Below are 25,747 nucleotides of genomic sequence, written 5' to 3'. Positions count from 1 at the left end.
TAACTACTTGAATACAAGTGAAAAGATAAGGTTGGTAGTAACACACATTTAATTCTGGAGGGGAGAGTGTGGTAAAATCAAAAAGTGATAGATGCAAGGCTTTAAATGAAACATTACCACTACCGTTGCTCTGCGCAACATTCCATGCCATAATTCTGTAGTATTTAGATAGCGGAAAGACATCCAAAGGAAACAATTCAAAAATAACGGTATCAAGGATTTTATTAAACCTGATACTAATTTAATATATCAAACAAATCATGATTAAATCTGCACTTGTAATAACAATTTACATAGCAGGAAACAACTTTTATTAAAAAAGACACATCTATATAATAAAAATCATCTTATTCAATCATCCAAGCATACAACCTCATCCATCCATTTAGACAAACCATTCATACTAAACACCAATCAATGTACGACATAAAATCTATAAGAAAATTCATCATAATTAATTCATCTGAAAGATTTATAAAAAGAACATGAAATCAATTTGACGGGCCACAGCAGATGACATCAGTGGCCTAGGCAATTAAGATGGGTCCCAGAGTTTTCTAACCACGACCTCATCTTAGTCCAAACTCGACCGGTTTCGACGTATATACTTTAGTGTAGTGACGTCTTCATCAGGAGTAACAAAAGTATATTCTAACATCAAGAAAGAAAGAAAATCACAGATAATACATATCAATGTGTGAAGCCCTTGTACTTGGACAAAAAACATATAACATCCATAATAAAAATATCTATAGTGGAACAATAGGTAATAATATACAAGAGCCTGCTACCAACCCGGGAAAAGTTCCAGGATGGACCTGAGGTGTCTGGCAGAAAGTAGTGCTACCCTCTTGTATTGGTGTCTCCGAGAGGCAGATAAGAGCCAGGCCATAGACAGAATCAATGCTACAGATATACAAATGTACACATAAATATCACAAGGTCAATATGTCGATCCTCCACTACAGCGGCCCACGGACAGGACACGAGAGTCACATACTTAAGATAAACCTAAAGAATATTAACTAACCTTCATTCATGCAATGGAAGGCTGTGCGTCTCTTCCTTAAATTGTACGCTGTGTTCACTTATATTAAACAATAGCTTCTCCGTAGAAGTTCCTGCAGATAGCGAAGTGTATGGACGCCAACGTTCTTCTCGAGAATGTCCAAACGCTCGTTCAACCAGCGGTCATAAATTTGAAGGTGACTCCCCGGATCCAGGGTTGGCTGCACCTGATGTTATATGGGCCTAAACACAACACAAGAGTTTGAGTATGTGAGAGACCGATTGTTCTTACAATTATATTATTGGCTACACCCAAAGTGAATTACTTCCAATTGAAAATAAATTGATGAATTAATACCACAATTGTGACTAAACAAATACGGCTTGCTGAAAAGCTTACTATTTAGAGAATTTCAAAAAGGTAGGGGGGGAGGGGTTGCATTTGAATATTGCTCAATATTTCCGACTCCAGATTGCTTGACTCGGATGGGGTTTAACGGAAAGCCAAGGATGTAGGGCTCCCTTCTCTAAACAATAAAGGCAAGAAGCGATTTGGAAAACCGCCGTGATTCGAAAGGCCCCCACAGGACAGAATGTTTACCTTAAGCGAAAGAACTCGCCAGTTCTCACAGTAGCTAGTCACCCGTATCCCAGCTGGGTCCGATTGAAAGTGGCGTGCAACACAGTATCACCGTTTCAAGGGTATTGATATATGCGTGAAAAACATCATGTGATCACGTAATTAACCACGTGACCACAAACTGAACTGGCCTACGTTCTAAATGGCCGTACCCTCTCAGATGAAAGACGCACGTGATTAGGCAGTATACCAGTGTACTACCCGACATATATAAAATGTTATGACAGGTAGTATTTAGTTACTCGAATTCCATGGTTCCATGGTATTAAGGCCCAATGTTAATGTTTTTAGATTAAATATCCACATTTGTTCCTTGTAATCTAAATTTTTTAATAGTTGGGGTTGGTTTTGTGCATATACTTTTTCTATGCAAAACCATTCCATCTGATCAGCCGTATGGCCCATCTCGACAAAATGGATTACCATTGGGGCATTGAGGTTTCGAGTTCTGATCTTTGAACGATGTTCGTTAATACGGGTACTCACTTCTCTGGTTGTTTTGCCTACATAAAACAACTGGCATGGGCAACGAATGGCATAAATGACATTCTTACTTTTACAAGTGGTAAAGGTACGAAGGGTCCACTTTCTGGTCTGTGAATCAAATGACGTAGTTTTTTTGGAAAACTTACAAGCAACACATGAAGTGCAGGGATAGTGTCCCACCACTGGGTTAGAATTGGTATCGCGGATTGTATGCACTTTAGGAAAAGTTCTACTGGCACGAGTAATCTTTTGCTTCAAATTTTTACTTTTTTTGAAAGCAAATAGAGGTCTGGGTATAGATGTTCCTGATGTATTAAGAATTCGCCAGTTTTTTAAGATGATCCCTCTAATAGCATTACTGTGTTGACAAAAAGTTGAGACACATACTAATTCATCTTTCTTTTCAATGTCTCGCTTGGGTGTCAATAAGAGGTCTCTGTTGATATATCGAGCTCTCTTTTTGGATTTTTTTATAAGTTTCTTTGGATATCCCCGTTCCAATAGTCTTTTTTCCAAAATTGCTGCATGTTTGACAAAATCTGCGATATCTGTGCAGTTACGGCGTAGCCGTAAGAACATCCCATATGGTAAGTTACAAAGTAAACTGGCTGGATGTTGGCTCTCATATTTCAACGTGGTATTTCTCTCTGTGGGTTTTCTATGTAATTCTGTGCAGAGATACCCTTCTTTGAAAAAAATAGACAAATCCAAGAAAGGAATTCTAGATACTGAATATTCAAAAGTGAAATGAATATCTAAGTCTACCGCATTAAGCCATTGAACAAATAAAGTCAATGATGTTGATGAGCCTTCCCAAATCATAAGTATATCGTCGATGTATCGACGGTACACCTTGATTTGGCCCCTAAATGGGTTAAATGCTGACAGGATTTTTTCTTCCTCCAAGAGTGCCATGAAAATAATGGCAAGATTTGGTGCAAAAGTGCACCCCATCGCTGTCCCTTTACATTGCAAAAAGAATTCCTCCTTGAATTTAAAAAAACTGTTCTTAAGGACTAGCTCTGCTGCTTTACATAGGAATTCTGTGGGAACCAAATGTGGTTGTATGCGCCGATCTAGCATTATGCGCAGGCTCTCCACCGCTCTATCCTGAGGGATATTTGTATAAAGCGCTTCAATATCAAGCGTTACTAGAATTTGAGTACTGGGATCAAATGCTTTTGTTTCAACGAGGTTGATGACGTCTCTCGAGTCAAGAAGAAATGTGGGCGTGGCCATCGCCAGTGGTTTAATAAAGAAATCAATGTATTTCGAAAGGGGTTCCAGTAGTGAACCACAACCCGAGACTATAGGTCGTCCTGGGGGGTTCTCAGTATCTTTATGTATTTTAGGCATAATGTAAAATAAAGGTATGCGATCTTCCGACAGGTTGATAAATTCAGCCTCTTTAGTGGAAAGGAAACCCGATTGGTTTCCTTCTTCAGTGAGTTTGAGTACCTTTAGCTTAATCATTTCTGATGGATCTTTCACCAATTTGGAATAGTGCCCAGGAATGTGTAGAAGTCTCAGAGCTTCTTGATCATAACAATCAGCATCCCAAACAACTATCCCACCACCCTTATCTGCAGCCTTAATAACTATTGATTGGTCCGAGGCTAATCTCTCGATAGCCTCGAACTCAGAAAGCGTCAGATTGGGTCCTTGTCGATTTCTTGGATGGCCAATAACTTTCTCTATTTCTTTGAGAACTAATTTTTCAAAGATCAAGACCTCTGGAGGCAAATCATTAGAGTTGGGGGTAAAGGTGGAAGGTTTAGAGAAGCCTGAGATGTTGGATTCCCTAGAGGTCACATTATTCGAAAAGAAAAGCTTTAGCCTTAATTTACGCAAAAAACCTTTTACTTCACTCATGATAGACATTGCACTTGGATTTTGAGTCGGAACAAAAGATAGACCACATTTAAGAATTGATGTTTCCGCAGGTGTTAATATACGGGAGGATAAATTAAAAATTGGCATTGTTTCATTTACCACCTGTATGCTCGATTCCGGGTCTGAAAGTCCCGGTGCATCATCCCTTGTCCCGGGGCGTTCTGCATCGGCATATTGTGTGTCATTTGACCTTGGGGGATGTTTCTGCGGCCTCTTCGGCCGCCCCTTGCTCGAAAAGGGTGATTGCCCGAGGCATGATTGTTCAATTCCTCATTACATGAATTACTAGAGGAAGTGTCTGAAAATGTCACCCATCTTTTTTTATTTGTATTATTGGGTCCCATATTCCAATTAGTGTTAGTTTTCCAAACCGTCTGAGGGTTAAAATCTTCCGCTAGATAGGGATACACCAATTCTTTCTTAAATAATGAAATGTCCTTTTTAAGTTTATTGGTCTTTTTTTCAATAGTAAGCTTCTTAAATTCCTGAAAAGATTTTTCTATCTGTTCAAGCTTTTGTTTAGATTCCACAATCAAAGTGTTGGTCAAAAAAGATTTTTCTTGTTCCGACAGCGTTTCTTGTATCTTCCCACTGACTCTTTGGGCCGTGGTTATGGTTAATACTAACAAATCACGGCTACATTTGGTAGCAACTTGACTAAAAGCCACTTTATAATCGTTGTCATCCAGGAAAAGACATGGGATAATTTTAACCTGCAGGCCTTGTGGAATAATACTAGATCTCAAATATTCCTTAAGTATATGACCGTGCATTTCTGTGCGGAATTGCTTCTTCTTTAAATTCAGAAGAGCATCTCCCGTGGCGCCTTGATTTGATGTTGGTAATTGTAAATTTTCAAAAAATGATGGACCTTGAATAAGTTCTGTTATTTGTGCCTCCGTGAAGGAGATGGTATCTGTTTCTGCCATGGCCTGGAAAATACCACCAGTCCGGAGTACACCAAATTGACACACCCAGTGCAATAAATGTGAAAAAAGTTAAATTATCCTAAATAGGAAAAAACATTACAGTGTTAAAAAGTATATATATAACCTGTACAGCCAAGGGCTGGAAATATGTATTCTCTGAAAGACACAGGAAACCCCACGCTTTGGATTGGAGTATTAATTAAGATTTAGATAGCGGAAAGACATCCAAAGGAAACAATTCAAAAATAACGGTATCAAGGATTTTATTAAACCTGATACTAATTTAATATATCAAACAAATCATGATTAAATCTGCACTTGTAATAACAATTTACATAGCAGGAAACAACTTTTATTAAAAAAGACACATCTATATAATAAAAATCATCTTATTCAATCATCCAAGCATACAACCTCATCCATCCATTTAGACAAACCATTCATACTAAACACCAATCAATGTACGACATAAAATCTATAAGAAAATTCATCATAATTAATTCATCTGAAAGATTTATAAAAAGAACATGAAATCAATTTGACGGGCCACAGCAGATGACATCAGTGGCCTAGGCAATTAAGATGGGTCCCAGAGTTTTCTAACCACGACCTCATCTTAGTCCAAACTCGACCGGTTTCGACGTATATACTTTAGTGTAGTGACGTCTTCATCAGGAGTAACAAAAGTATATTCTAACATCAAGAAAGAAAGAAAATCACAGATAATACATATCAATGTGTGAAGCCCTTGTACTTGGACAAAAAACATATAACATCCATAATAAAAATATCTATAGTGGAACAATAGGTAATAATATACAAGAGCCTGCTACCAACCCGGGAGAAGTTCCAGGATGGACCTGAGGTGTCTGGCAGAAAGTAGTGCTACCCTCTTGTATTGGTGTCTCCGAGAGGCAGATAAGAGCCAGGCCATAGACAGAATCAATGCTACAGATATACAAATGTACACATAAATATCACAAGGTCAATATGTCGATCCTCCACTACAGCGGCCCACGGACAGGACACGAGAGTCACATACTTAAGATAAACCTAAAGAATATTAACTAACCTTCATTCATGCAATGGAAGGCTGTGCGTCTCTTCCTTAAATTGTACGCTGTGTTCACTTATATTAAACAATAGCTTCTCCGTAGAAGTTCCTGCAGATAGCGAAGTGTATGGACGCCAACGTTCTTCTCGAGAATGTCCAAACGCTCGTTCAACCAGCGGTCATAAATTTGAAGGTGACTCCCCGGATCCAGGGTTGGCTGCACCTGATGTTATATGGGCCTAAACACAACACAAGAGTTTGAGTATGTGAGAGACCGATTGTTCTTACAATTATATTATTGGCTACACCCAAAGTGAATTACTTCCAATTGAAAATAAATTGATGAATTAATACCACAATTGTGACTAAACAAATACGGCTTGCTGAAAAGCTTACTATTTAGAGAATTTCAAAAAGGTAGGGGGGGAGGGGTTGCATTTGAATATTGCTCAATATTTCCGACTCCAGATTGCTTGACTCGGATGGGGTTTAACGGAAAGCCAAGGATGTAGGGCTCCCTTCTCTAAACAATAAAGGCAAGAAGCGATTTGGAAAACCGCCGTGATTCGAAAGGCCCCCACAGGACAGAATGTTTACCTTAAGCGAAAGAACTCGCCAGTTCTCACAGTAGCTAGTCACCCGTATCCCAGCTGGGTCCGATTGAAAGTGGCGTGCAACACAGTATCACCGTTTCAAGGGTATTGATATATGCGTGAAAAACATCATGTGATCACGTAATTAACCACGTGACCACAAACTGAACTGGCCTACGTTCTAAATGGCCGTACCCTCTCAGATGAAAGACGCACGTGATTAGGCAGTATACCAGTGTACTACCCGACATATATAAAATGTTATGACAGGTAGTATTTAGTTACTCGAATTCCATGGTTCCATGGTATTAAGGCCCAATGTTAATGTTTTTAGATTAAATATCCACATTTGTTCCTTGTAATCTAAATTTTTTAATAGTTGGGGTTGGTTTTGTGCATATACTTTTTCTATGCAAAACCATTCCATCTGATCAGCCGTATGGCCCATCTCGACAAAATGGATTACCATTGGGGCATTGAGGTTTCGAGTTCTGATCTTTGAACGATGTTCGTTAATACGGGTACTCACTTCTCTGGTTGTTTTGCCTACATAAAACAACTGGCATGGGCAACGAATGGCATAAATGACATTCTTACTTTTACAAGTGGTAAAGGTACGAAGGGTCCACTTTCTGGTCTGTGAATCAAATGACGTAGTTTTTTTGGAAAACTTACAAGCAACACATGAAGTGCAGGGATAGTGTCCCACCACTGGGTTAGAATTGGTATCGCGGATTGTATGCACTTTAGGAAAAGTTCTACTGGCACGAGTAATCTTTTGCTTCAAATTTTTACTTTTTTTGAAAGCAAATAGAGGTCTGGGTATAGATGTTCCTGATGTATTAAGAATTCGCCAGTTTTTTAAGATGATCCCTCTAATAGCATTACTGTGTTGACAAAAAGTTGAGACACATACTAATTCATCTTTCTTTTCAATGTCTCGCTTGGGTGTCAATAAGAGGTCTCTGTTGATATATCGAGCTCTCTTTTTGGATTTTTTTATAAGTTTCTTTGGATATCCCCGTTCCAATAGTCTTTTTTCCAAAATTGCTGCATGTTTGACAAAATCTGCGATATCTGTGCAGTTACGGCGTAGCCGTAAGAACATCCCATATGGTAAGTTACAAAGTAAACTGGCTGGATGTTGGCTCTCATATTTCAACGTGGTATTTCTCTCTGTGGGTTTTCTATGTAATTCTGTGCAGAGATACCCTTCTTTGAAAAAAATAGACAAATCCAAGAAAGGAATTCTAGATACTGAATATTCAAAAGTGAAATGAATATCTAAGTCTACCGCATTAAGCCATTGAACAAATAAAGTCAATGATGTTGATGAGCCTTCCCAAATCATAAGTATATCGTCGATGTATCGACGGTACACCTTGATTTGGCCCCTAAATGGGTTAAATGCTGACAGGATTTTTTCTTCCTCCAAGAGTGCCATGAAAATAATGGCAAGATTTGGTGCAAAAGTGCACCCCATCGCTGTCCCTTTACATTGCAAAAAGAATTCCTCCTTGAATTTAAAAAAACTGTTCTTAAGGACTAGCTCTGCTGCTTTACATAGGAATTCTGTGGGAACCAAATGTGGTTGTATGCGCCGATCTAGCATTATGCGCAGGCTCTCCACCGCTCTATCCTGAGGGATATTTGTATAAAGCGCTTCAATATCAAGCGTTACTAGAATGATGGACCTTGAATAAGTTCTGTTATTTGTGCCTCCGTGAAGGAGATGGTATCTGTTTCTGCCATGGCCTGGAAAATACCACCAGTCCGGAGTACACCAAATTGACACACCGGGGTTTCCTGTGTCTTTCAGAGAATACATAATTCTGTAGTATGTCTGTGCCATTAGAGAAGGGGAAAGCCATTAGCAAATGACATTTGGTGCTGCCGCCAAAAGGTGCAGTTCAATCTCAATTGCTAGGCCGTGTGCCATCTGCACTGGAACACAAGTAACCACATGGATTTATAGGCTCTGTGGTCTAGCAATTTGGGACGGGCTTCTGATATTAGTGGCAGGGCAAAGGCTGATATGCAAACAATGGTATGGAATTCTGGCCAGAGCAAAGACGGTGGTTTTAATTGATTCAGAAACTTTATACCTATTAGGTACAACCAGAACGGATGCAGTGGAACACAGATAGCGATAAAATGTGAGGGGAAACACACATGCTATGGGTGTGTCTGGTCATTTACCCACCTAATGACTAGCTATGGCTTTGTGTAATGCCTCACCACCAAACCCTAACCTTTCTAGAACTCTTTAAGCAAGCTCTTATCACAAACGAACACCACGTGCTGCATAGGGCTGCATAGGGCCTGCCAGTGTTATATCTAAGCATTCTTTTGATTGTTTAATTACCTAATTGCCTCTGTAAATGAGCTCCTGGTGTAATAAACTTCTCTTACTGTGTGTCTTCAGCCAGTTGATGTTATAAGCAATATATTTGTCAATGCCTCTGTGACTTGCACTGAAGTCCTGTCTTAAACAAGCAATCACATTCCATCCGTTTTTGCTTGCGTATAGGTACTAGCAGACATTTGCCAGGCAATGCTATCATATGCCCAGTTACTGGCACCATTTTCCAGCTGTTGCCATTTTATGGCTAGGTGGTACCCTTATGTGGTACCCTTATGGCAATGCCTGGCATATACCTAATCAAAAGCCCAAGCTGTTGGCTTTGTCAATGCATGTTGGGCTCCGTTTGTCTCCCTCAGTGAATTTGTATATGCCAAGATGTGAATGCCTTGCTTGCTATGCCTAGGGAATCAAGCTGCACCTCACTGAGCTGGTCCAACAAGACCCTGCCTGAAAATGATAAGGCTAGGTTGGCAAGTATTGACCAGTTTCAGATCTTCTCATGCATACTTACCAGTGGGGCTCCAACAAATAGAAAGTATCTTTGCTTGGAAGCCTAATCTACTCTGACAGAATGTTTCATGATTCAAACTGATAAGTACTGACTTGATAACCTCATTCTGTTTGAGTAACATTTTAATATGTCATGTCTGTTGTGGGATTTGTTTGGAAAGTATGATGCAAATCATGAGTGCAGGGTGTTTAGGCAGTGCCAAAAATGAAAAATGAAAAATGAACACCCGTAAAATAACGAAAAAGAAGAGCGTTTTCTTTCTCAATGTTGCAGGCAATGTATAAAAGGTGTACATCTTTTATAACTAAAAAGCAGTATTGCAATAGTTTCTGGGGGTTAGGGGGCCTATCTTTCACAGCAATATGGAGGGAGCACAAGCATCTCCTCCGGGGCCTGCTGGGGTAGCCACAGTGTTCAGGAATGTTTTGTTGGGCAGACACCATCTGAGATGGTACAAAGAATGGGGGCCTCACTGTTCAGCCCTCTCAGAGGAAGAGGAGGAGGCATCACCCTCAATTCTGCCAAGCCAGGCCAGGAAAGGCATGCTGGGTGCTGGTGTGAATAGGTGGAAGGGTAGGTAAATGGGAACGGTGGTTAGGGCAACTGAAGGAAGGTGTCTGGATGGTGAAAGGTGAAGGAGGATCAGATATAACAGAAAGGGGAGAGCAGATGGGAAGGGAAGATGCGTAAACTGATGTTGCAACACTATTTGCCTTGCTTCTCTTTTGCTATGTACTGTTTTTTATAGAGCGGTGCAAATATATTTTTGCAGTTCTGGGAAAACAAATTGCTGGATCATGGATATGGGAAATCTGGATCCATGCCAGCACTTTGATTTGGGTACTCCTAGACCCATAGCCAATGGAATGTGGGCCCCCCTGGTCACAACCCAGGCCCACCCAGATGAAAATTCCTGGGCCTGCGAGGGTATGGATTCGGTTGATCCTCCCCTTGGTCTGTGTCGTAGTCCAGCACGTCTTCCATGGCTCTTATCTACCTTTGTGGGCCTGGGTATATCCTGGGGTTATTGTCCCTTGGGTATGTGGTCGTAGGTCTGATCTGTGTCCTTGTCTCCAGGGTGCAATGGGGCTTGATTGCATCGTGGGTGAGTGCTGGGCATGCTCCTGTATGAGGGGAGGCAAGTACGCATTTGTAGCATGACCTCTGGGGTCTGTTTGGCTGGCAAATTGGCATTTGTGGTCAACTGGGCATCCACCCTGAGTTTTGCGTTCTGTCCCCTGGTCTTTGCATGTGTAGTGCGGCAACGGCTTCACTTTTTTCGGTCTTACTGTTCTGTGTATTTTGTATTGACGTCGCTTGAACATCTACCCTCTCGGAAACTCTTGCGAGTTCTATGATGTCTTCTAGGGCAAGGGGCTTTTTGAGTAGTTTCCTGAAAGTGAAGGATATGCATCCTTCGATAACTCTCATCCTGAAGGCCTCCTCATCTGAAGATTGTGCAAATTGGCAGGTGCACTCGTTTTTGTCGCAAATAATGTAGGAATTTGTCGATTGCTGTGTACATTGGTAGAACACTTAGCGTTCATAATCTCTATTCGGCTGGATGATTTGTTTTTTATTTAGTGCATCAACTAAGGTGTCATATGTGGCTCTTTCACCGACTGGTATCGTTTTTATAATGGCCTAAATCTCCTTCCCTGCCAGATTGGTAAACACATCTGATATGGCAGGTGACTTATCTTCCCCCACAGCTTTGACAAAATCATTGAAGTCTTCAACCCACTCTGCCTATTGGGGTCCTTTGTCATGGTGTGGTATTAAGGTGAATGGTGGCATGGCCTGAGGGGCCTGGGCATCTTGTGCGTCTTGGTCCATTGTGGGGTGGATAACTGGTTTGGTCCTGGGTCACTTGGGATGTACAGTGGGGTAGCTGTGTGGTGCTGTGTGTTTGCGCCCCTTACCATATAGGTAAGTGCCTGATGGCCAGGTCAGGATATGCTGCTGTCCTGTGCAATGCTTGATGGCCATGTGGCACCGCTTAGCAGGACTGTTGTAGGGCGGATTGCTCCTATGAGGCCTACAGGGCGGGATACTGTAGTCTCAATTGCTGGTGTAGGGCGGATTGCCCCTGGGAGACCCAGAGCGTGGGACGTGCTTGAATGCAGGCCCACCTGCAGGGCGGATGGCTAGCTGGAGCATCGATAGTAGCAGGTGTGGTGGAATGCCTCTTGGGGCCCTCTGGCAATCACAGTAACGTTACGATTGCTCCGAGCTGGAGAGCGTTAGGCGGAGTGCCTTTGAAGGGCTCGGCAGGCTTGTGGCCCATTGTGTTAAGCCGCCGGATGGAGGTGCTGGCTCGGGATGGAGCTGCTGAATTGTTCTGGACAGAGCGTGGAAGGATAACGAAGCTGACAGGGTGCCGGGATGGAAACATGGCAGCAGTAGACTGTCAGCTGGCTGGCGGTAGGAGGCAAAGGACCAGCGGGCCGGGCTTAGTGCTGCGTGCCATCCTGGCAGGATCACTGGGCGGTAGCTTCGATGGGGACCGCAGACAGCAGGATCGCTGGTACAGCGGACGGCTACGCAGCTTTGCAAGAAAACTTTGTCGCCATTTGATGCCGCTTTGTGGGCCTATGAAAGTATTGGGCGACTAAACACACAGCCTGGATGTATACCTTCACTTCACTTTATTACCTCCTTACTGTCTCCTTCTCAATCCCGTACTGGCAGATTTTTCCATTCTCCTCCCCTTACCCTACATTGCCCTCCCATCCCATGCCAAGCCTGGCACGTTAAAGAGGCAGTGTCCTCTTTACCCTGTAACACAACTTAAATACTGTCCTACCTTTTCTTTTAGGCATTGAGTACAGGTGAAGGCAGGGGTAGACTAGTCAATAGGGAACTCTGGAGATTTCCCGATAGGCCTCAGCACCCTAAGCCACTTTTGTGTCAATAACCTTTTTCCAAATGTTTTCGTAGGGAAAGTCTTGGGCTTTCTGAAATTGTGTAATATTGGGCCACCAAATGTAAAGTACTAGCTATGCAAGGTGCAATGATACGCAGGAAGTTTGGCCGTTTGCACTGAAGCCTATGATCAACTACTACAATGCCAAAGTGATACCAGCCTTAATCCATGGTGCAGAAGCGATGTTGGGATGTTACCATCTGACATGGTCATTATTCGAACATATTTTTTGGAGAAGAGTCCTACAGCAACCAAAAGGCACGCAGACAGCGTGCATGCGGTATGAATTAGGACTCACCTCAATTAACGCAAGAGTTACCTGGAACACATTGTTGCTTTAGAGAAAAGCGATCGGTGCAGATAACATGTTGCAATGCAAGATTCTGAACACTTACCCTGTAACCAATCATGACACAATATCGGGCGAATGGATGCAACTTTGTGATAAGATCCTTATACAACTAAATACCAACAAGGAGGTTTGGCTCCAGAACCCGAATGCATTTAAAATGAAACTGTGGCAGCAGGATTGGGTGGAGACCACAGAACGGAGAGACCAACATAGATACATGCGGCATAATGCAATGGAAGCCAAGGCTCTCAACAGCCTCCCCAAATACTTGGAAAAGTTTCCATTTAATCGCCTTAGAACAGTATTTTTGAAGTTCCGCCTGAACCTTTTCCAAACCAAGGAGGCACAGAATCTGAGGAAAGGAAGTTCCCGAATGGACATAAGGTCCAGATTCTGTGCAAATGGAGGTGAAACGCTGAAACATCTGGTGTTCTATTGTCAGAAACTTAAAGTATTAAGAACTAAACATCTGGAATCTGAAATTGCTAAAAGACCGGCGCTAAGTGGGGAGGACTTTTGCAAAGGAAGTGACAAGTTAATATTTGCTTTAACACTATCACAGTAATTCATAGAATTTTGTACAAAAGTGGCGCACGCGGGTGGCGCACAGTGTGCGTGTGCGAATGTCTGCGCCAGCCGCGTGCGCTAAAATCGATTTCCGCACACAGCGTATTCATGGATTTTAGCCTCCAAAACCAGCCGGGCCGCAGAGTGGCGCAGCGACCCTGCAGCAGCACCAGTTACGCCCCCAAGAACACCCTTGCGCAAGGAAAAGCCATCAAAATTCCCAATTCAGCGCAAAGGGCTGCGCTAACCCAGGACCAGTATACAGGGCTGCCAAACAGCAAAGGCCGAGCGGGGAACGTGTATTACTGAGGTGCGCGGGAAGTTCCACACGCGATTTCAGCAGGGACACGTGTATTTCTGGGGTGCTTGGAAGTTTAACATGCGATTTCAGCAGGGTACGTGTATTACTGGGGTGCGCGGGAAGTTCCACACGCGATTTCAGCAGGATACGTGTATTTCTGGGGTGCGGGGAAGTTTAACACGCTATTTCAGCAGGGTATGTGTATTACTGGGGTGCGCGGGAAGTTCCACACGCAATTTCAGCAGGGTACGTGTACTTCTGGGGTGCGGGGAAGTTTAACACGCAATTTCAGCAGGGTACGTGTATTACTGGGGTGCGCGGGAAGTTCCACATGCGATTTCAGCAGGGTACATGTATTTCTGGGGTGCGGGGAAGTTTAACACAGGATTTCAGCAGGGTACGTGTATTTCTGGTGTGCGCGGGAAGTTCCACACGTGATTTCAGCAGGGTACGTGTATTACTGGGGTGCGCGTGAAGTTTCACACGCGATAGGCCCTGTGCGAGTGGGGTACATGTATTTCGGGGGTGCAGAGGAGTCCTACACGTGAATTGCCAGTGTGGGTCCTCCCAGGTGTTCCCTCTACACCCTCGACGGCCCATGCAGGCAGCCCACATCACAGGGGACTACCCTGCACCCCTGGTCATGTCGCGCAGGCAGCCCATCCACCATGGGCATGCCCCCCCAGCCAAGCCACATGTCACCTTGCACTAGTGATCACCAACGCATTACCCCCTTGCACCCCCACCCCCCAGCAGTGCAGGACACCTGCCAGCAGGCCCCCACTCATGTCCCACTCATGTCCCCTTGCACCACCACCCCGCAAGCAGTGCAGGGCACCTGCCAGCAGGCCCCAACTCATGTCCCCCAGCACCCCCACCCCCCAGCAGTCAGAGGAACCTGCCAGCAGGACCCACTCATGTCCCACTCATGTCCCCTTGCACCTCCAACCCCCCAGCACTGAGGGGCACCGGCCAGCAGGCCCCCACTCATGTCCCACTCATGTCCCCTTGCACCCCCACCCCCAAGCAGTGCAGGGCACCTGCCAGCAGGCCCCCACTCATGTCCCACTCAAGTCCCCTTGCACCCCCACCCCCCAGCAGTGCAGGGCACCTGCCAGCAGGCCCCCACTCATGTCCCCTTGCATCCCACCCCCAAGCAGTGCAGGGCACCTGCCAGCAGGCCCCCACTCATGTCCCCCAGCACCCCCACCCCCCAGCAGTGCAGGGCACCTGCCAGCAGGCCCCCACTCATGTACCACTCATGTCCCCTTGCACCCCCACCCCCCAGAAGAGCAGGGCACCTGCCAGCAGGCTCCCACACATGTTCCCCAGCACCCCCACCCCCCAGCAGTGCAGGGCACCTGCCAGCAGGCCCCCACTCATGTCCCACTCATGTCCCCTTGCACCCCCACCCCCCAGCAGTGCAGGGTACCTGCCAGCAGGCCCCCACTCATGTCCCCTTGCACCCCCACCCCCCAAGCAGTGCAGGGCACCTGCCAGCAGGCCCCCACTCATGTCCCCCAGCACCCCCACCCCCCAGCAGTGCAGGGCACCTGCCAGCAAGCCCCCACTCATGTCCCCTTGCACCCCCACCCCCAAGCAGTGCATGGCACCTGCCAGGAGGCCCCCACTCATGTCCCCCCCAGCACCCCCAGCCCCCAGCAGTGCAGGGCACCTGCCAGCAGGCCCCCACTCATGTCCCACTCATGTCCCCTTGCGCCAAGAAGTAGGTCTGTTTTGCAAATTTAAAAGGTTTATTTGAGAAATATAACAATATATATCTATCACACTTTTATAATAAATTAATATTGGATATCACACTTAATATATGACAGTGATCAACAATGGTTAATGTTCTACTGGTAAACTGATTTGGTTACTTAGAAGTAGTATAGAGGATGAGGTAGCTGAAATGCTTTATGGTTTCAAGGAAATGCAAGGTGGAATAAATGCAGTACAGAAAATAAACTGATATGGTTTCACAAGAGATAATATGTTCACTTTTCCCCTGGTGGCAATTCACCCCCCCCCCCTATATGCAATGCAAGGAGATGGAAGTAACACACACAGTCTTCAGGAATACAATCAAATACAATACGGAATTCAGTTCCCCCACAGCAAGCTTAGACAACAGGTATGCTTTTTAAAACACGGGCAAGAGTGCTTTGTAATGTGGTGGCAAGGAAGTGAAAAATGCTAAAATTGCTTTTAATTCCCTATAGGAGGTTCAGGGTGAGTGGTAGACACTTTAAATCAGTTCAGGTCAGCCCTAACAATGGTTCAGGGATGGTTATTAGGTTGCAAACGAATTTTAGCAGTTCAGGAAAAAGCGGCTATCTTTTTACAGATGACGAAATCAGGCCAAACCGCAAATCGCGGTAAATTTCAGTGCGTAAATTGCGATTGCGGTAAAAGTATAAGGAGCAGGAAGTCCGAGGCTTGTTGGAAAGCTTAGATTCTAAGCTTTCAGAGGAAAGTTAAATCTTGTTCCTAGGACAAACGGTTCCAGAGAGACGGACGATTTTGTGAAGGTAGTTTTTCGGATTTAAAGTACACTCAAAATGACAGGTGACAGCTTGCAGCTGCAGAATTGACAGGTGACAGTTGTGGAGCTTTAAAAATGACAGATGACACGATTTCTATGAGGCTCTTCTAATTAGGTTAAAATAGTTTCTATTAGATTATTTTAACTAAGAGATTGGGTTCTGCACAGTTCTGGCGGATACTCACTCCTAATTTTGAAATGAATGGGCCTCGTCACGGATCTGGTCAACACGTCCAGCGGCGGTTCTCTCTGCTCGGCGGGTCAATCAGGCACCGGTTCTGCTCACATCGATCCGGATCTCTGGTTCTGCTCACAGCGGACTGGGTCTGGTCTGCGGTTCCGGCAAAAGTTCCTGGCAAAGAATTCAAACAGCTCACCCGGCTTTTGAATAGTTTGGTTAGGTTTGCTGGATTCTGAAGGCCTGCTGAGAATACTTTTGCTTGCAGTGGGCCTTCTAGGTTCAAAGTTCTGTAGTCTATGGGTCCCTGGTTCTGGTCTCTGTCTGGATGGGATGTCGGCCGTCAAAATGCTCCGCAGAAATGGAAAATGAATGTCTCTACCTGTCCCAGCAGTCTCTTTTTATGTGTTTTGGAAAGTGGGTGTGTGCGTTGGTCATAACTAAACCTGCCCCTCTCACTTATCATTGGCCAATTCCTCCTCTCTCCCTTGATTGGGGGAAGGAAATGTGAGTCAGAGTGATGCTGTAGGTTTTATGGTCAGAGGAACTTCCCCTTGTCAAATTGCACACAAATTGACTCCATCAAGAACATCCTTAGGCTCAACTCCTGCCTTTCGCTGATCCAGTCTTGGATGTCCAGTGCATAGTTAAAGCTCAACTACTCCAAGACCGAATTCCTACTCCTCACCGATAACACTGAACACCTAGACATACAGATCTGACTATCAACCATGAACTCTGAGGGCTTCACACTGTTAAGCGGCTTCACTTCAACACTACAGCTAAGTCAATGCCTAGTCTGTGATGCTGAGGGGAAACCCTTATTGATATATTTTGCCACCCCCCAGCAGTGCACGGCACCTGCCAGCAGGCCCCCACACATGTCCCCTGCACACCCACCCCCAAGCAGTGCAGGGCACCTGCCAGCAGGCCCCGACACATGTCCCCGAGCCAACACATCATCACAATCTAGATCCCTGGCCCTTATGGCCAGCCTCCACAGGCCAAAGACCCACTCAAGTATTGCATCCACCCAATGCCAATTACATGATACAACGCCAATGGCAAGTATGTAAATGAACACATGTCCGTCACACACACACAATGGGTGCAAGTGAATGTCAAAACCCATATCATGACATGCATGAAACCAATGAGATAATACCACAAATGGAAGTATAAAAAAAATATATTAAAGATAACATGAACGTAAACCAAATTAAACACACAACATTGGGAATAACAAAAGAAATGGTCCATGTCCAATAAATAATGAAAATCAAGAAAACATAAGCAAAAGAAATCCAAAAAGAAATGTTGTCCAAAGTCACAGTCCAAAAAATCAAATCCAAGGGAAAATAAAAAGTAAAAACCATTGCTCCATGGTGAACACAAAAAGAATATTAAAAAAGATGAATCCAATGTAGAACTATGTACAATTGAAGAATCCAGGGTCCATGAGCCCAACTTAAGAAATTAAACCTACCAAAAACTACTACCTAATAAAAAAAACTATATACAAAAATGTGGTGCATTGTCCAAGCGGTCCAAAATAAAGAAAAAACGAAAGGAAACCTAATACTAACTAACTAACTATTTACAAGGGCAGCGGGCAAGTCCAACGGCTCACTTGTTGATGTCCCGGGCCAGGGCATCATCGAACTTCTGCTCGATGTCCCGGAGGCGGTCCTCTTCCATGGCCCCGAGGGTTCGCAGGGACGATGACATCTGGATCTCCAGGTCCCTGCGAATGGCCTCGAGGCACTCGGCCCGCCTCAGGGCCCTACGCATGGAGTTCTCCGCCCTGACCATCGTGAGCCGTGCCTCTTCCGCCCGCTGCTGCTCCGCATCTATCAAATGGCCCAACCGCTGCCACACGGAGGACACTTCCCGTCCAGGGTCCTCCTGCCCTCGCGCAAGGAAAAGCCATCAAAATTCCCAATTCAGCGCAAAGGGCTGCGCTAACCCAGGACCAGTATACAGGGCTGCCAAACAGCAAAGGCCGAGTGGGGAACGTGCATTACTGAGGTGCGCGGGAAGTTCCACACGCGATTTCAGCAGGGACACGTGTATTTCTGGGGTGCTTGGAAGTTTAACATGCGATTTCAGCAGGGTACGTGTATTACTGGGGTGCGCGGGAAGTTCCACACGCGATTTCAGCAGGATACGTGTATTTCTGGGGTGCGGGGAAGTTTAACACGCTATTTCAGCAGGGTACGTGTATTACTGGGGTGCGCGGGAAGTTCCACACGCAATTTCAGCAGGGTACGTGTATTTCTGGGGTGCGGGGAAGTTTAACACGCAATTTCAGCAGGGTACGTGTATTACTGGGGTGCGCGGGAAGTTCCACATGCGATTTCAGCAGGGTACATGTATTTCTGGGGTGCGGGGAAGTTTAACACAGGATTTCAGCAGGGTACGTGTATTTCTGGTGTGTGCGGGAAGTTCCACACGTGATTTCAGCAGGGTACGTGTATTTCTGGGGAGCGGGGAAGTTTAACACGCGATTTCAGCAGGGTACGTGTATTTCTGGGGTGCGCGGGAAGTTCCACACGCGATTTCAGCAGGGTACGTGTATTACTGGGGTGCGCGGGAAGTTCCACACGCGATTTCAGCAGGGTACGTGTATTACTGGGGTGCGCGTGAAGTTTCACACGCGATAGGCCCTGTGCGAGTGGGGTACATGTATTTCGGGGGTGCAGAGGAGTCCTACACGTGAATTGCCAGTGTGGGTCCTCCCAGGTGTTCCCTCTACACCCTCGACGGCCCATGCAGGCAGCCCACATCACACAGGGGACTACCCTGCACCCCTGGTCATGTCGCGCAGGCAGCCCATCCACCATGGGCATGCCCCCCCAGCCAAGCCACATGTCACCTTGCACTAGTGATCACCAACGCATTACCCCCTTGCACCCCCACCCCCCAGCAGTGCAGGACACCTGCCAGCAGGCCCCCACTCATGTCCCACTCATGTCCCCTTGCACCACCACCCCGCAAGCAGTGCAGGGCACCTGCCAGCAGGCCCCAACTCATGTCCCCCAGCACCCCCACCCCCCAGCAGTCAGAGGAACCTGCCAGCAGGACCCACTCATGTCCCACTCATGTCCCCTTGCACCCCCAAGCCCCCAGCACTGAGGGGCACCTGCCAGCAGGCCCCCACTCATGTCCCACTCATGTCCCCTTGCACCCCCACCCCCAAGCAGTGCAGGGCACCTGCCAGCAGGCCCCCACTCATGTCCCACTCAAGTCCCCTTGCACCCCCACCCCCCAGCAGTGCAGGGCACCTGCCAGCAGGCCCCCACTCATGTCCCCTTGCATCCCCACCCCCAAGCAGTGCAGGGCACCTGCCAGCAGGCCCCCACTCATGTCCCCCAGCACCCCCACCCCCCAGCAGTGCAGGGCACCTGCCAGCAGGCCCCCACACATGTACCACTCATGTCCCCTTGCACCCCCACCCCCCAGAAGAGCAGGGCACCTGCCAGCAGGCTCCCACACATGTTCCCCAGCATCCCCACCCCCCAACAGTGCAGGGCACCTGCCAGCAGGCCCCCACTCATGTCCCACTCATTTCCCCTTGCACCCCCACCCCCCAGCAGTGCAGGGTACCTGCCAGCAGGCCACCACTCATGTCCCCTTGCACCCCCACCCCCTCAAGCAGTGCAGGGCACCTGCCAGCAGGCCCCCACTCATGTCCCCCAGCACCCCCACCCCCCAGCAGTGCAGGGCACCTGCCAGCAAGCCCCCACTCATGTCCCCTTGCACCCCCACCCCCAAGCATTGCATGGCACCTGCCAGGAGGCCCCCACTCATGTCCCCCCCAGCACCCCCAGCCCCCAGCAGTGCAGGGCACCTGCCAGCAGGCCCCCACTCATGTCCCACTCATGTCCCCTTGCACCAAGAAGTAGGTCTGTTTTGCAAATTTAAAAGGTTTATTTGAGAAATATAACAATATATATCTATCACACTTTTATAATAAATTAATATTGGATATCACACTTAATATATGACAGTGATCAACAATGGTTAATGTTCTACTGGTAAACTGATTTGGTTACTTAGAAGTAGTATAGAGGATGAGGTAGCTGAAATGCTTTATGGTTTCAAGGAAATGCAAGGTGGAATAAATGCAGTACAGAAAATAAACTGATATGGTTTCACAAGAGATAATATGTTCACTTTTCCCCTGGTGGCAATTCACCCTCCCCCCCCTATATGCAATGCAAGGAGATGGAAGTAACACACACAGTCTTCAGGAATACAATCAAATACAATACGGAATTCAGTTCCCCCACAGCAAGCTTAGACAACAGGTATGCTTTTTAAAACACGGGCAAGAGTGCTTTGTAATGTGGTGGCAAGGAAGTGAAAAATGCTAAAATTGCTTTTAATTCCCTATAGGAGGTTCAGGGTGAGTGGTAGACACTTTAAATCAGTTCAGGTCAGCCCTAACAATGGTTCAGGGATGGTTATTAGGTTGCAAACGAATTTTAGCAGTTCAGGAAAAAGCGGCTATCTTTTTACAGATGACGAAATCAGGCCAAACCGCAAATCGCGGTAAATTTCACAAGTGCGTAAATTGCGATTGCGGTAAAAGTATAAGGAGCAGGAAGTCCTAGGCTTGTTGGAAAGCTTAGATTCTAAGCTTTCAGAGGAAAGTTAAATCTTGTTCCTAGGACAAACGGTTCCAGAGAGACGGACGATTTTGTGAAGGTAGTTTTTCGGATTTAAAGTAAACTCAAAATGACAGGTGACAGCTTGCAGCTGCAGAATTGACAGGTGACAGTTGTGGAGCTTTAAAAATGACAGATGACACGATTTCTAGGAGGCTGTTCTAATTAGGTTAAAATAGTTTGGATTAGATTATTTTAACTAAGAGATTGGGTTCTGCACAGTTCTGGCGGATACTCACTCCTAATTTTGAAATGAATGGGCCTCGTCACGGATCTGGTCAACACGTCCAGCGGCGGTTCTCTCTGCTCGGCGGGTCAATCAGGCACCGGTTCTGCTCACATCGATCCGGATCTCTGGTTCTGCTCACAGCGGTCTGGGTCTGGTCTGCGGTTCCGGCAAAAGTTCCTGGCAAAGAATTCAAACAGCTCGCCCGGATTTTGAATAGTTTGGTTAAGTTTGCTGGATTCTGAAGGCCTGCTGAGAATACTTTTGCTTGCAGTGGGCCTTCTAGGTTCAAAGTTCTGTAGTCTATGGGTCCCTGGTTCTGGTCTCTGGATGGGATGTCGGCCGTCAAAATGCTCCGCAGAAATGGAAAATGAATGTCTCTACCTGTCCCAGCAGTCTCTTTTTATGTGTTTTGGAAAGTGGGTGTGTGCGTTGGTCATAACTAAACCTGCCCCTCTCACTTATCATTGGCCAATTCCTCCTCTCTCCCTTGATTGGGGGAAGGAAATGTGAGTCAGAGTGATGCTGTAGGTTTTATGGTCAGAGGAGCTTCCCCTTGTCAAATTGCACACAAATTGACTCCATCAAGAACATCCTTAGGCTCAACTCCTGCCTTTCGCTGATCCAGTCTTGGATGTCCAGTGCATAGTTGAAGCTCAACTACTCCAAGACCGAATTCCTACTCCTCACCAATAACACTGAACACCTAGACATACAGATCTGACTATCAACCATGAACTCTGAGGGCTTCACACTGTTAAGCGGCTTCACTTCAACACTACAGCTAAGTCAATGCCTAGTCTGTGATGCTGAGGGGAAACCCTTATTGATATATTTTGCCACCCCCCAGCAGTGCACGGCACCTGCCAGCAGGCCCCCACACATGTCCCCTGCACACCCACCCCCAAGCAGTGCAGGGCACCTGCCAGCAGGCCCCGACACATGTCCCCGAGCCAACACATCATCACAATCTAGATCCCTGGCCCTTATGGCCAGCCTCCACAGGCCAAAGACCCACCCAAGTATTGCATCCACCCAATGCCAATTACATGATACAACGCCAATGGCAAGTATGTAAATGAACACATGTCCGTCACACACACACAATGGGTGCAAGTGAATGTCAAAACCCATATCATGACATGCATGAAACCAATGAGATAATACCACAAATGGAAGTATAAAAAAATATATATTAAAGATAACATGAACGTAAATCAAATTAAACACACAACAATGGGAATAACAAAAGAAATGGTCCATGTCCAATAAATAATGAAAATCAGGAAAACATAAGCAAAAGAAATCCAAAAAGAAATGTTGTCCAAAGTCACAGTCCAAAAAATCAAATCCAAGGGAAAATAAAAAGTAAAAACCATTGCTCCATGGTGAACACAAAAAAAATATTAAAAAAGATGAATCCAATGTAGAACTATGTACAATTGAAGAATCCAGGGTCCATGAGCCCAACTTAAGAAATGAAACCTACCAAAAACTACTACCTAATAAAAAAAACTATATACAAAAATGTGGTGCATTGTCCAAGCGGTCCAAAATAAAGAAAAAACGAAAGGAAACCTAATACTAACTAACTAACTATTTACAAGGGCAGCGGGCAAGTCCAACGGCTCACTTGTTGATGTCCCGGGCCAGGGCATCATCGAACTCCTGCTCGATGTCCCGGAGGCAGTCCTCTTCCATGGCCCCGAGGGTTCGCAGGGACGATGACATCTGGATCTCCAGGTCCCTCCGAATGGCCTCGAGGCACTCGGCCCGCCTCAGGGCCCTACGCATGGAGTTCTCCGCCCTGACCATTGTGAGCCGTGCCTCTTCCGCCCGCTGCTGCTCCGCATCTATCAAATGGCCCAACCGCTGCCACACGGAGGACACTTCCCGTCCAGGGTCCTCCTGCCCTCCGGCCGATGCCTGCCCCTCCGATGATGAAGGCCCCGAGCCATCATGGCTCCCACCTTGTTGCTGCTGCTGCTGTGCCGCTGCCTGTGCCCTGGCTCCACCTGCCTGCACATCCTCCTCCAGCTGGGGTGCAGTTGTTGAGGTGGCCACCCCTGCTGGACGTCCGACTCCCGACTGTGGCAGGGATGTGTCCTCCACCATCCTGGCCGCAGGGTCAGAGGCAGCTCCACAGGGTACCCAGGTGACACATGGGTGGGAAGATGGCACGGAGGACGGCTGGCGCATAGGGGGTTCAGTTGAGGAGGGGGTCGGAACAAGGTCCAGAAAACGGAGGAATCCGGCCCTGGTGAGCTGTCCCAGTGGGTCAACACGGTCAACGAGCCATGCGAGAAGACGTGCAGTCTCGTCATGAAAAGACTGCAGGTCAGCTCGCATGGCACGTTGACGCAATGCCACCCCACCCAGGACAGGCTCAACCCGGTGCCGGATAGCCACATCCGCAGGGAGAGGAAGGCCAGTTGGTGTAAGCTGATCCCCTCCCTGAGAACGGGTCTGGACGTAGGTATCCCTGCTAGTGCAAGATGATGCAGTCACAGGATCAGGGACAGGATTACACACAGGCACCTCTGCGGCGGCCTGTGCTGCCTCCTGTCCCTGCCCCTGCACTGCACCACTAGCACCAGTGGAATCCCCACCTCCAGACCCCGTCTCTGTCCCTTGCACGGCCTCCTCCTCCACCAAACCCCCCTCCAACCTGGATGACTCCGTGCCATCTTCCTCCGTCGGGCCCTGTGGGGTCTCAGCTGCCCCTTCGGCTGCCGAGGAGTCCAACTCCAACCTCCGCCTCTTGGACCTCCCCTCGGCAGCTGCGACCTGGGACGCAGCACCGGACTCCTCACCCCCGATGGGATGACAACCTGGGAGGGGAGCCGGGTCTTGCGTCTCCGGCTGGCGGTGCGATCCCTGCCGCTGTGCTCCAGAGCAGCCTCTCCGCCCTCTTCATCAGTCGACGCTGCAGACAGGGAGAGATAGGACACAGGCATCAGGGCACTGTACAATGGACTCATACACACATGACAGTTGCACACGAGTGTCATTGTCAAACTTCAGACATGGCATCACAATCCCCAACACACATGTCATTTCAAATCACACACATGAGCTATTCCACAGCCATATCGCAACAGCCAGCACCATCCATACACATAAAACAGCATGAGCAGGCAAAGGTGAGCCAGACATCACATGAGACACAGGGAGTGCACTAGACATGCACACATGCCACCACACTTACATGCATGTGTACACCTCCACCAAGTGTCGCAGTGATGAGATCGGCATCCATGTCACATCTGGCAATCAGTCTTCTACATATCAGTCTCACATGCATCCATGTTGCATGACAGTTGCGCACTTGTCAGATACACATACATGCACATGTACACAGTGCAGATACATGCAGCTGGAACCAACATCCATGTGTGACACCACAACCTTGACAACTGACATACACAGTCATTCAAACATGTGTGCTCACACATCTGCATTTGGCCTGCATGCTTACCCACAAATACACCATCCATGTGTCTCACACATGAAAGGACTCGCATGTGTCAGCCTCACGGCCCTGTACATACACATCCATACATGGCCCTACAAAACCACGTGTGCAACCTGCACACTACTGGCACACCACCACACGCACAGCTTCCAATCAGTATGCATGTACACTTACCGCTCGACTCCAGACGGGTCTGCCTCTCAAGGACCTGTACGTGGAGCGCTGGGCATACGCGTTCCAGGACCCACATTTGGTCTTCCGACAGGTGGCCCCGGCGCTGCCTTCAAGAGGCGCCGGGCCTTGTTGAGGGTCCTGGACCTGAAGTCCTCCCAGCGCTTATTGACATGATGGAATTTGCAGACTGCCACCCCCTCCGCGTTGATGGCAGTCACGATGTCCGTCCAGATCCTGGTCCGTTCTTCCTTGACGGCACGCAACCTTCTGAAGAGGGCATCATACTGCCCCAGGACTTGTTCAACCAGGACACCAACTTCGGTGACAGTGAAGCTGATGGCACTCTGCCTCTCTGGCTGGGGGTTGCCAGTGGTCTCAGATGGTGGTGTGTCTGACATGGCAACCCCAGAGGCAGGAGTGGGTGGGCAACTGGGTCCTGGGGCTGGGCTGTGGAGCGATGGAATCCCAGTCGGGAGTCTTCGGTTCCAGCAGGGGTGGTCACAGCAACAGCACCCCTGGCTGACGTGCAGGCAGCAAATGGCAGGGCACGTGGGCAGCAGGCAATCAGGCAGCAGCAGATGGCAGGTGGGAGCGTGCTCAGGGTTCTGGGGGGCAGTAATTCGGCCTTCTGGGCAGGAGCATGGTCTTCCGTGTGTGAACGCGTGGCCAGCTTGATACGGAGTGATTTGAAAATCTTGCACGTCAGCGTGTAATTCGAGGAAAGGCCCTTAGCGCGTAAGCGCATCAGCGCACATACGCAATTTCATTGGACCAAAGGCCCTTAGCGTGTAAGCGCGTCTGTGATGTGACGCGTGCGGGTGTTTCCCTCATAGCACGCGATGACAGAGCACACG

The 25,747-nt window shown here is 47.1% G+C and overlaps 2 long non-coding RNA genes across 2 annotated transcripts; both read right to left on the bottom strand.

The window, feature by feature from the left end:
* Nucleotides 1-204: 204 nt before the first annotated feature.
* On the bottom strand, nucleotides 205-2,762 carry LOC138548751 (uncharacterized). The gene is made up of 2 exons (XR_011292551.1): nucleotides 1,031-2,762; nucleotides 205-651 (listed from the first exon to the last, which is right to left on the bottom strand). It is a non-coding gene; the product is annotated as an uncharacterized lncRNA (long non-coding RNA).
* A 2,440-nt stretch (nucleotides 2,763-5,202) lies between these two features.
* Nucleotides 5,203-7,760, bottom strand: LOC138548740 (uncharacterized). The gene is made up of 2 exons (XR_011292540.1): nucleotides 6,029-7,760; nucleotides 5,203-5,649 (listed from the first exon to the last, which is right to left on the bottom strand). It is a non-coding gene; the product is annotated as an uncharacterized lncRNA (long non-coding RNA).
* Between the last annotated feature and the right edge of the window lie 17,987 nt (nucleotides 7,761-25,747).

Source organism: Ambystoma mexicanum, chromosome 1q (genome assembly GCF_040938575.1).
Source record: "Ambystoma mexicanum isolate Mex_15411 chromosome 1q, UKY_AmexF1_1, whole genome shotgun sequence".
NCBI lineage: Eukaryota > Metazoa > Chordata > Amphibia > Caudata > Ambystomatidae > Ambystoma > Ambystoma mexicanum.
The sequence above is the reverse complement of the archived record's forward strand: the minus strand, read 5'-3'. Positions and strand labels throughout refer to the sequence as shown.